Genomic DNA, 13,364 nt, shown 5'->3' with positions numbered 1-13,364 from the left:
TCTGTCCAGCCACATGATTTCCTGTTTCCTCCTCAACAGAGCTGAGAATAAAGGTGTGTGCCAACACTGCCTGACCTCTATGATTAGCTAGTGGCTAGCTCTGCACTCTGATCTCCAGGCAAGTTTTACTTGTTAAAGCACAATATAATATCACTACATTTCCTGTATTTTTGTCTAAAGTAAAAAGAATGATATAACTAATATAAGAAAAACTATATATTGTAAGTACAATAACTTTATACAATATATCCAGTCAATAATACATCACTAATGTGTAGTCATTTAACAACTGACACATTCAGAGAAAATACTCTACATCTTCTCTATTTTGGTGAGTACAAAAGTTGTACAGAATTCACTATCTAGTCTAACTTGCATTACCAACACTATCTTTTAATGTCTCTCAAATTTGTACTCTTTAAAAAATTATACTCTTTTTAAAATCTATTTTTTAAATAATGTTTTCTCATTTTACATACCTATCCCTGGTCCCATTCCTCCCCTCTTCCCACTCCGCCACCTTACCTGCACTCAACACCCCATCCATCCCTCAAAGAGAGTAAGACTTCCCATGGAGAGTCAACAAATCTGACACATTTCTTTTAACCAGGACAAAGGCCCTGAATCTGGTATACAGCAAAAGTATAACTATAAAGTTTTCAATTCCATCAGAGACCTGAGAAGGAAATCATATTACCTGAGTAAGCAGGAAGTACAATAAAGCAACTTCCAAAAACTGTGAGAAATGAAAGAAGCAACTGGCTGCCTGGAAAGTCATCAAGGTTCCTCTGGAATGCTTGAGCACTGGTCTTCAGCCTACCAGTCTAATGTCTGTCAGACTTCTCTCTCAAGCATGATATTCTGAAGTTCTCTCCTACCTGAATGATTGGTGAGTGTTATTTATAATATATAGTAAAATTTTTCGAGAAACATATATTAATGTATGGTTTGTTTCTAAGATTGGGGAAATGTTAATCTGAATATTCCATTGCTATAACACATCACATCCCTGCAAATTCATTGCTATGTTAGCAACATACGTCTTTCATTTTCCCTTCTGTCTTTCTGGCCTTATACATTCAACCCATATCACGTTCTGTTTTCCTTGCGATAAAATCCCAATCCGTAAATTATTGTTACATCTGCACCAGACCTTCAATGACAACATCATTCTTTTCTAATTTTTAGTTTTGCTCTTTGTTCATTTATACAGGCTTGCCCAAACACCCACTTTATGGTTTCTCCTGAATTTTTGTTCTCTCTTTTATAACTATTTATTATCCAGATAGTATTGTTTCTTACCATAGGCATTACTTTTTTTTTATTTGCCCTGGAAAGGAGTTTCCTCTATGATTACTATAAATGCCTTTGCCACACCATATGCATACGCAGAAATAAGGGACATTCTGTTTGGATTATGATTAGAAAAACACATTTTTTCTAGGAACTCCCTGTTTACAATATCTTTTTAGGTGACCACGTTTGCCACAATTATAATCCTTAACATTTTGAGTTTTCCTCAAAGCTTTGGATATCACTTCCTATCTAAGCATCATCACGATCTTGAGATTCAGTATTAACTGTATCTCAGATCCATTCTACCAAGGGTGTTGTCCTTGCCTTTAAAGGCCCAATTATACTTTTGCATTGAGACAGAATTTTCAGAACCAGAGACTCAATTATTATTTTCTAGTTTCTAAACTTTGTATTATTCCGTTTACTGCTGATGTCAATTTTTGTGAGAAATCTGTGAAGGCTTCCTTTGGGTCTTGTATAACTTTAGTAAATGACTCAATTCTCTTTTTAATTATTATAAAGAATTATTTTTTTAAAAAGAAAACAGACTACCTTTTTCATTTTACATACCAATCCCAGTTTTCTATCCCTCCCCTCCTCCTATAGCCTTTACCTATACCCCCATTTCACCCCCCATCCACTCCTCAGAGAGGGTAAGGCAAATTGATTGGAGGATGTTCCAAGGCCCTCTCTCCTTACTATATCTAGAATAAACAAGGTATCCATCCAAAGAATATGGGTTTTCAAAGAGCCAGTACAAGCAATAGGGATAAACCTTGGTGCTGCAGCCAGAGGTCCTGCAGTCTGTTCCAACCATACAATTGTCACCCACATTCAGAGGGTCTAGTTTGGTCCTATGCTAGTTGCATCCCTGTACTACTGGAGTTGGTGAGCTCCCATTAGCTTAGGTAAACTGCTTCAGTCGGTGTCCCCATCATGGTCTTGACCTATTTGTTCATATTCTTATTCTCCCAGTCTTCAACTGGACTTTGGGAGCTCATTACAGTGCTCCACTGTGGGTCTCTGCCTCTGTTTCCATCAGTTGAGGATGAATGTTCTATGGTGATATTTAAGATATTCATCAATCTGACAAGTCCAGTTCAGACACCCTCTCCACTTTTGCTTAGGGTCTTAACAGAGGTTATCCTTGTAAATTCCTGGCCATTTCTCAAACACCAGGCTTCTTGCTAGCCCCATGATGACTCACTCAATAAAAATATTTTTTCCTTGCTCTCTTCTCTGTCCTTCCTGCATCTCGTCTATCCCATTCTTTCAAGTTCTCCTCGCTGCTCCACTTCTCCCCCTTTTTCTTCTGCCTTCCCTTCTCTCTCCATCCCTCATACTCCCAATTTTGTTAGGAAGTCTTACCTATTTCTTCTTTCCAGGTGAATCTGTGTATGCTTTTCTTAGGATTCACCTTGTTACTTAGCTTCTCTAGAATCATAGGCTATTGGCTTGTTATCCTTTCTTTTGCTTTACAGATAGCACCCACTTATGAGTGAGTACATAGCATGTTCATCTTTCTGGGTCTGAATTAGCTTACTCATGATTTTTTTTCTAGTTCCATCCATTTGTGTGCCAATTTTAAGATGTCATTGTTTTTTACCTCTGAGTAGTACTCCATTTTGTAAATTTACTACATTTTCCCCATTCATTCTTTGGTTAAGGGACATCTAGGTTGTTTCCAGGTTCTGGCTATTACAAATAATGCTGCTATGAACATAGTTGAAGAAATGCCCTTGTAGTATGATTGAGCATCCTTTGGGTATATGCACAAGAGTGATATTGCTGGATCCTGAGGTAGGTTGATTCCCCATTTTCTGAGAAACTGCCATACTGATTTCCAGAGTGTTTGTACAAGTTTGCATTCCTACTAGATGGAGGAATGTTTCCCTTATTCTACATTCTCTCCAGCATAAGGTATCCCTGGTGTTTTTGATCTCAGCCATTCTGACTGGTGTGATATGGTATCTCAAAATAATTTTGATTTGCATTTCCCTGATGGTTAAGAATGCTGAACATTTTCTTAAGCATTTTTTGGCAATTTGAGATCCTTCTAATGAGAATTTTCTGTTTAGTGTTGTTGGAGGTTTCTGTCCAGCCAGGTCCCACAGCCATTCAGTCCCAAAGAAACACACAGAGCCCTACATTAATTATTAACTGGTTGTCCTAGTAGCTCAGGCTTTCTTGTTAACTAATTCTTACTTCTTAAATGAGCCCATAATGTTGTCTGTGTTAGTCACATGGCTTGGTACTTTTTATCAGCAAAGCATTCCCACCTTGCTTCATTTGTGTCTGGATGAACTGCAGATTGAGTCTTTCCTCTTCCCAGAATTCTCTTATTCTTGTTGTCCCACCTCTACTTCCTGCCTTGTTGTCCCACCAATACTTCCTGCCTGGCTACTGGCCAATCAGTGTTTTGTTAAAACAATGCAAGTGACAGTTTATAAGACATTGTCCCACAGCAGCTTATTTCTGTATTTTTTAATTGGATCATTTGCAGTTTTGATGTCTAATTTCTTGAGTTCTTTGTGTGTTTTGAAGATTGGTCCTCTGTCTGATATGGGGTTGGTGAAGATCTTTTCCCATTCAGGAGGTTTTCTATTTGTCTTATTGACTGTGTCCTTTGCTTTACAGTACTTTCTCAGTTTCAGGAGGTCCCATTTATTTACTGTTGCTCTCAATGTCTGTGTTACTGGGGTTATATTTAGAAAGTGATCTCCTGTGCCCATGCATTGAAGGCTACTTCCCACTTTTTCTTCTCTCAGGTTCAGTGTGGTCATATTTATATTGAGGTCTTTAATCCATTTGGACTTGAATTTCATGTATGGGAATTGATATGGATCTATTTGCATTCTTCTACATGTTGACATCCAGTTAAGCCCACACCATTTGTTGAAGATACTTTCTTTATTTCATTTTGTAGTTTTAGCTTCTTTGATAAAAATCAGGTATTTGTAGGGGTGTGGATTAGTATCCGTGTCTTTGATTTGATTCTTTTGGTCAATTTGTCTGCTTCGATGCCAATACCAAGCTGTTTTCATTACTGTAGCTTTATAATAAAGCTTCATGTCAGGGATGGTGATGCCTCTGGAAGTTCCTTTTTTGTGTGTACAGGATTGTTTTGGATATCCTGGGCTTTTTGTTTTTCCATATGAGGCTAAGTATTGTTCTTTCAAGGTCTGTCATGAATTGCGTTCAGATTTTGATGGAGATAGCATTGAATCTATAGATTGCTTTTGTTTTTAATTAACAGTAGTCAGAATGGATGCAGGGTATTACTTCAGTTTATCTATTTCTGATAAGACTTTCTATGTATCCAATATGTGGTAAACTTTGGAGAAAGTTCCGTGGACTTCTGAACAAGTAGTATATTCTTTTGTGTTTGGGTGCAATGTTCTATAGATGTCTGTTAGGTTCATTTGCTTTAGAAGGTTATTTTACTCCAAATTTTCTCTGCTATTTTGTTTTCTTAATGACCTGTCCATTAGTGAGAGTGGCATACTGAAGTCACCTACTTTCACTGTGCTAAACTTAATATATGATTTTAACTGAACTAGTGTTTCTTTTGTGAAATTGAATGCCATCATGTCTGTTGCATAAATGTTAAAAGGTGTTATTTTCTTGCTGTATTATTTTTCTTTAATGATTTTTCAGTGCCCTTACTTTTTACTTTTGGTTAGTTTTGGCACAAACTCTGTTTTATCAAATATTAAAATAACTACTCTTCCTTGCTTACTTCTTACTTCTATTTACTTAAAATACATTTCTCCATTTTCTACCCTAAATTGATATTTGTCTCTGACAGTTGGAGAATGTTTATTGAATGAAGCAGAAAGATAGATCCTGATTTCTAATCTAGTCTGTTACTTGTGTCATTTTATTAGAAGAATAGAGACCATTAATTATTCATTAATTCTTCTTATTTCATTATTGTGGATTTCCCTCTTCTTTTGATTAACTGTTTTAGTATTATTAATTCCTTGTACCCTTTTTCATGTGTTGACCCTTTATATCGTAATTTTTCCTTTTTATGTATCTTGATCTTCATATTGCATATTTTATTCTAGTGTCTTTTGTAGAGCTGGATTAGTACAGAGAAATTGTTAAAATGTGTATTTTCCTATCATGAGATATTTGCTTTCTCTGTAGATTGTGAAGATGCTTTTGTTGCATATCGTATTCTAGGATGACATCTGTGGCCTTTCAGAATGCATAAAACATTTGACCAGACCCTTATTTTCAGAGTATTTATTGGAAATTCAGTGTTATTCTAAAAATTCTACATTTATAAGTGATGTGGTCTTTTTATCTCCCAGCTTTTAATAGCCTTTCTTTATTGTTTACTTCTCATGTTTGAATTACTGTATCTAACAGAGATTTCCTTTTCTGATCATATCAATTTGATGTTCTCTATGCTTACTGCACATTGATAAGCATCTCTTTTTTTACATCAGTAATTTATCTAAGATTGTGTTACATTATTTTCTATGCCTTTAAGTCAGTTTCTTCTCCTTCCTCTATATCTATTATTCATATAGGTTTTTTTTTTCTGGTCATAATACCCAAGTTTTCCTAAATGTTTGGTTCCTGCATTCCTTTAGATTTAACATTTATTTTGACAGCGATATCCATTGCTTCCACCTTCAAGACCTGAAGTTATTCTTCCTTATGAATTCCCATCCTTAACTTGGCCTGTTCCTAGCCAGTTTTTCATTATCCCATCCACCTTTTGTATCTGGTCTTTTATCTTTCCTTGTTCTATATTCCTTTTTATTTCTTACTCTGTGGCTTGCTGTGTAGTTGGGTGGCTGGCCCATGGTGTCCTCTTTCCTTCTTTTCTTGGTCGCTTTCTTGATCCTTCTACCCCCCTAGAATTCTCCTTCTGTTTATTCTCTCTGCCTGCTAGTCCCTCCTAATCTTTCTCCTGATAGTTATTGGACATTCAGCTCTTTATTAGATCTATCATGTGATTAAATTGGCAAAATCAGATAACTTCTCAGAGTTAAGCAAGTACAACATAAATAATGCAACATACCTTTGCGTTGTTAAAGAAATGTTCCACAGCATAATTAAATGTAACACATCTTCAATTAATATATCACAACACCAACTATTTGTGCATACACAGTTTTTAATGAGGAACTTAATAATATCATCTTTATTGTCCTTAAGCATGTTCATAGTGCTATTTTGAAATATTTGTCATTTATTGCTACTAAACTACTTTTCTCAGGGCTTATTACAATAGCATTTGAAGGGAAACTAGCCTATTAGAGCATGTGGCTAGGGCAAGCCTTGTCATTCTTCCCCATTTCCTTTGACTTGTTAAAAACAATATTAGATTATAAAGCTTGCCTCCAAGGTCTATTCTCTTATTCAGACAATTTTTTCATTTGAGGCTGACTACCAAACTCCAGCAATCAGAAGACCACTATGGCTCACCTAATTGATGTGTCTTCCCCACTTAATAAAAGATCTTTCTGTGAAAACAGGCATTTGGGTGTGATTTTTTTCTTAATCCAGGATCTGGTAGGGAGCATTCACTATGGAACCCTCCCATCCTAGGTTGCTCAATTGTTTAGAGATGAGGTATATTGTCTTATTTACTTGTTTTGGTTTTTGTACTAGCAATTAAGATTATCTAGTCATGAAAATGCAAGCTTATTTTTGGTGTGGATATCTGTAAAACCATTCTGGATGGATGTTCAGTTTTGTGGTCACTATTGCCCCCATCTGACAGTTAGATGAGGAAAATAATGCTTAGATTTCAGTCTTGGGGTCACTGTGGGTTTAATGTTCACACTGCAGTTATACCCAGCTTTTAAATTCTAGTTGGAATTCTGGGTTCAGATTCCAAATAGTCCCAAATTGGTGCGGTTTCCTATTGATTTTTGTTGAGCTCTCCCTACCTCTGCCCTCCACTTCAACCTTCTCCCAAAGTTTCCATGCTTCCAATTTACTCAGGAAGTCTTGTTTTTTCTACTACCCATGTATATTAGATATATGTATGTCTCTCTTAGGGTCCTCATTGTTTTCTAGGTTCTCTGGGATTGTGATTTGTGGTCTGGTTTTCTTTGCTTTGTTTCAAAACCACCTATGAGTGAGTATATGTGATAATTGTCTTTCTGGGTCTGGGTTACCTCATTCAAAATGATGTTTTCTAACTCCATCATTTTCTTGCAAAATTCAAGATGTTATTTTTTTCTGCTGTGTAGTACTCCATTGTGTAAATGTACCACATCTTTCTTATTCATTCTTTGTCTGAAAGGCATTTAGGTTGTTTCCAGGTTCTGGCTATGACAAACAATGCTGCTATGAACATAGCTGAACACATGTCCTTGTGGCACGATTGAGCATCCTTTGGATATATACCCAAAAGTGGTACTGCTGGGTCTTGAGGAAGGTTGTTTCCTTATTTTCCGAGAAATCGTCACACTGACATTCAAAGGGGCTGTACCAGGTTGCATTCCCACAGCAATGCAGGAATGTTCCCTTTTCCCCACAACCTCTCCAGCATAAGTTTTCATCAGTAAATTTGATCTTGGTCATTCTTACTGGTACAGATTTTTGATGTCAGGTTAACACAGTGGTTCTCAACCTTCCTAATACTGTATCCTTTTATAATTTATTAAAAATTTCCACCTCCTTCCATCCCCCATTTCGCTATCACTGCCCCTACTCCCCCTCCCCCTCCCTCTTCAGTCCTAAGAGAAGTCAGGGTGCCCTGCCCTGTGGGAAGTCCACGGCCCTTCCCCCTACATCCAGGTCTAGGAATGTGTGCATCCAAACAGAATAGGCTCTCAAAAAGCCAGTACATGCAGTAGAATCAAAACCCAGTGTCATTATCATTGGCTTCTCAGTCTGCCCTCATTGTCAGTCACATTCAGAGCGTCCAGTTTTATCACATGCTCATTCAGTCCCAGTCCAGCTGGCCTTTTAATACAGTTTCTCATGTTGTGGTGACCTTGACCATATAATGCTTTTCATTGCTACTCCATAACTGCAATTTTGCGACCACTATGAATCCTAAAGTAAATGGTCTTATGTGACTGCTATGAAAGTGTCATTAAAGCTCTAAAGGAGTTGCAACCCACGGGTTCAGATCTGCTGGGAGGTAGAAAGAAAGGGAAGAGCTGGCTCCATAGAGAATAATGGGAAGAGGAAAGCTTGGTCCCCAGTCATGACCCAGCCACAGAAGAAGCAAGATGTCTGCCTCGCTGAAAAAGGTACCCACAAACAGCAAAAAGCTGTCTTAAATTTTTTCTCTCTCCTTTTTAAGCCCTCTCAGGTTTTACGTGAAGTTTATTATCACGCTGGGCGCCACTCTGTTGTAATAGGAGCGGCAGGGCTGCTTCCCACTGGCACCCGGCTAGCTTTACCCGAAATAATTACACGGAAACTGTATTCTTTTAATCACTGCCTGGCCCATTAGTTCCGGCCTCTGATTGGCTAGCTCTTACATATTGATCTAACCCATTTTTAATATTTTGTGTAGCCCCATAAACTGGCTTACCAGGGAGGATCTTAACCTGCGTCTGTCTGGAGTGGGAGAATCATGGCGACTCCTTACTCGGCTTTTTTCTCCCAGCATCCTGCCTGTTTACTCCACCCACCTAAGGGCTGGCCTATAAATGAGCCTAGGCAGTTTCTTTATTATTTAACCAATGACCTTCCTCCATCAAAATGGTCTTATGTGACTGCTATGAAAGTGTCATTAAAGCTCTAAAGGAGTTGCAACCCACGGGTTCAGATCTGCTGGGAGGTAGAAAGAAAGGGAAGAGCTGGCTCCATAGAGAATAATGGGAAGAGGAAAGCTTGGTCCCCAGTCATGACCCAGCCACAGAAGAAGCAAGATGTCTGCCTCGCTGAAAAAGGTACCAAGCCACATGGCTAACATAGACAAGAATAATGGTCTAATATAAATTGTAAGAGTTAATAAGAGGTCTGAGCTAATGTCCCAATCAGTTTATAACTAATGTAGACCTCTGTGTGATTTCTTTGGGACTTAATGACTGCAGGACCAGGCTGAACAGAAAACCTCTGACAATAAGCAGCCACTTTAACTTCTCTTTCCTGCTTAATAAGGAATCTCCCTCTGAAAACAAGCATTGGATATGGTTTGTGCCTAATCCAGAATCTAGAAGGGAGCCCCCACTGTGCATAAATCCTTCTAAGGGTTGGGGGCTTACTTATGACACAGATATATTGTCTTGATTGTTTATGATTTGGTGTTGTCCTGGGAACCATGCATCTCTAGTAAATATCTGTAACACCTCTCCTGAGTGGATGCTCAGTTTTTGGTCTATTGTCACCATCTGATAGGTTAGACCAGGAAAATAATGCTTAGATTTTAGTCCTGTTGTCAGTCTGAGTGTTACTGTTCAGGCTCCAACTACTCTCAGATCTCAAGCTCTACTTTGAGTTCTGGATTCAGATTCAAAGTAGTCCCAGATTGATGCAGTGGGTGGTCTTGATGTTAGGTTAGCACACTCATTCTAACCTTTTTAATTCTGTATGCCTTTAATACATTCTCATGTGTTGACTCCATTAATAAAATTATTTTCATTACTACTTCATAACTGTAATCTTTCTACATTTATGTCATAATGCAGATGATCTTAGGTGACCCTGTGACAGGGTTGTTTAAGCCTCAAAGGGGTTATAACCTACAGGTTCAGAAACACTGGGAGGTAGAAAGGGAAGGGCTGGCTCCATAGTTCTGATCAACAGGTCTTAGAGTCCAGCTCTAGGAAGACCAGTAGAGGAATAACCGGAGTTAGCTTGGCTATGGCCATGGAAATCAGTGAGTTGAATATGGATGGAGGTGGCCTATGTGCAGGGGCTGAAGTAAGAAGGCAGCAGATGCTCTAAGAGTACTCTGGAGAGAGCAGAATGGATGAGGCAAAGGAGGGCACAGGTAAGTAGGTGGGTAACATGGGTTCCTGTCAAGTTTGATCACTCCGAGGCCTGTTGTAGAGAATCACAAAGGGATGAAGCTAGACCAGTAGAAATGACTGAATGGGTGTTCATTTTTTCATGTTACCAGCTTGACCTTCACTGCCAAAATAATAATAATAATAATAAATAACAACAGCATAGGAGTCTTATATTAGGACTAATCTTGAGCTTCTCTAAGGGTTTCCAGAGGACAGTTTTTCCAAGTTCACACAGTGATGCTAAGCTGTTTGCTGAAAGCAGAGAAGGATTTCTGTAGACTAGATACAGAGTTCATCACATACAAGGGAAATTTCCTATTTGCACCAATCATATTAGTATTTCTATTAGGTGTTGAGGAAGTGCTCTGCCTTTAGCTTAGATAGAAAAGATTCCCAGATAATGTGGATTCCTCAAGTTTTATAGCACAAGAAGCAAAGCCTTATTGAAAGCATTTGAAAAAGCATCACTGAAACTGCATCTTTGAGAGGAAAGCCATGAGCTAAAATACATAGTTTTCTCAGGGTATCTGTACATTGTTCTAAACAGTCAGAGTTGATCTAAGGGTCATCTGACTAGCTGTGTGACAGACAATTTTTTTCCTAAGGAAGTCACATTTAAATAGGAGAGCCCAAAACTTGGTAATAAAGTTACCAATTGCCCAGTCACCAAGCTTGTTCCTTGTCTAGTTGAGCTGACTTGTTCAAATATCCCTGAAAGTAGATTGAGGATTGAGAAAAAGACAAAAGACAGAAGACAGAATTGGGAGGCCTCTCAGTGAATACTGAAAAACCCCAAGTTTATTAATCATAGTCCTTAATACCCCAAGCAAAAGGAGAGTGCATAAAAACTTCCATACCAATGATACAAGGAACAAACAATCATAATAACCTCCTTAACACTATACACATCTAGTAAGCACAACGTTAGTTAAACATCCTGTTTTTTGGCCTTCACAAACATTAACTCTCCGTCCATGAGTCTAGGGAGAAATGGAGTCACTGTGGGCCCCTGCAATTCCTACATCTGCATCTCAGTAATTAAAAGCATCTCCCTGCAAAAAGAAATCAAATCCTTCACTGTAGAGGAAAGATTGTTAAAACACAGGGAGTTAGAAAAGGATGAAAAATAGCAGGATATTTTAATAATGGGTGGACACTCGCATTCTGCAAGTAAAATCATTAGGTTAAGAAATAAACAACTTAGGGGTTTCAGGAAGTCCTGAAACTGGATATAATTTTGACCTCCTTCCTTTAGAATAAATAGGATGTTGCTTGGTATGCTCAACAAGCTTTTTCCAAGCATATTATGTGGAAAAAGTAGAGATCAGCCAAGTTATGCAGAAGGGGCTCAGACCACCTGAACTACCTGAAAAGGACACTCTCCAAAGCGTTGTACTGTCTACAGTCTGTCAAGGGTGCTCCAGATTTCTGACTATTGTGAGCTGATGCTCATTTTGGGAAGAACTGATGACATAGCTATCTTTGAGGCATTTCTGCTTCTGTAAGTAACACTTCATCGATATTCCTATAAGAAACACAATAAAAATCAATCCTATTGTTTCAACAAATTGAACTTATTTGGATCTGATCTTCAGTGTGGGGTGAGTAGATACTTGTTTACACCTCCTGAGGAAAATTTTCATACAAAACAATCAGAGAATGGTTCCAGAACACTCTATGTAGGTGGATTTGTTACTGTTACCCTCATCTTTGTTGCATAGCATTTGTGGATTATACAAATTGAAACTTAGGTCTGTATAAGATACAATTCCACGTCTCTTTCTCATATGTAAAGTCATCATTTTCTTCTCTCTGAGTCTGTTCTTTGGTGTGTCAGGACACTACTGATAAAGTGTTATATGAGGAAGATAAATGAAACACTCACAGATCTGCAAGTTTGGGAATTCAAGAAATAACTTTCAGCATTTGGTGTGGTTTCTTCTTGTATCTTTGTTACAGTATACGGGGGTAGTCAGAATCTAAGCCAAATGTTTCCAAAATCTTGCCCTTTAATGCAAAGACTTATGTAAAGGCTCATACAGATTATAAAGAAGCCTTGAAACTTTTCTCAAAGCACAGTGACAGTACAGAGCAGACAGGAATATGTGTGAAGAGCAACAGTGGTCACATGAGGAAAGGTGTTCAAGGGCTCCAGTTTTTGTTTGGAAACATTTTCATGATGTTCAAGAGAAGGAGTTTGGGTGCTGTGGGGGTGTGACACGGGTGGATCTTCATTTCAACTGACAGGCTTAGATTAGGTAGGCATTTACTTCCTGTGCAGGTCTTTTCCACAAAGTATTTCATTTGATTATATACACACAATTATACATAGGAGGAAGGTGGTAAACACGACATTCATCATAAAAGTTCCTTATGAGGACACAGTTTGTCTTGTTGTACATGCACCTGAACTAATCCAGTCTGGATTAGATCCTCTTTCTTGGTATCAAAAAGAATTTGTGAAATATGAATATAAATTATTTCTCAGTGCAGTAATCGTTTTCATTATTTCCAACATATATATATATATATATATATATATATATATATATATATATATATATGTGACCTGATGTATGTTGGTGTCCATGCGGTCAATAGGTTTCAGATATATTGACTGCAGAATGTTTGTACACAGGAGGTGCAGATAATGATCTCAGACTGAAAAGTGCAACTGTGGTTATCAAACAAGAAAAACTGAAGTCTCAAGTGGCTAAGGTGTTTGCCATGCTAACCTGTCTCATCCTCATGTGCTGGAAGAACAAATTGAAAACAAAGGAAATAATAAAAGAAAAAGAAAAATAACAAAACCAAAAATAGAATTCCCTTCCACATATGATTTTCAAGTTGCACCGATCTATTGATGGGAATTTACCATGGGCTAACTCCCCATCCCCATTAAACCCAAATTTCCATGATATTAGATTGGGAAATAAGACATGGATTTCCAAATTCACATGGGCATCAGATGTAGAAATAAGTCACAAAACAATCGCACACCAGTTTAGAATTTTGATTAATAAAAGGATTATTTATTTAAGGAGAAAATTTAGAGACTTGTCCTATCCTCAGCACACTAGCTTTGGAAACGGCACTCAAGGCTGAATTCAATCTTTTGTGTCTATTAAT

The sequence above is a fragment of the Chionomys nivalis genome, chromosome 5 (genome assembly GCF_950005125.1).
Source record: "Chionomys nivalis chromosome 5, mChiNiv1.1, whole genome shotgun sequence".
NCBI lineage: Eukaryota > Metazoa > Chordata > Mammalia > Rodentia > Cricetidae > Chionomys > Chionomys nivalis.
The sequence above is the reverse complement of the archived record's forward strand: the minus strand, read 5'-3'. Positions refer to the sequence as shown.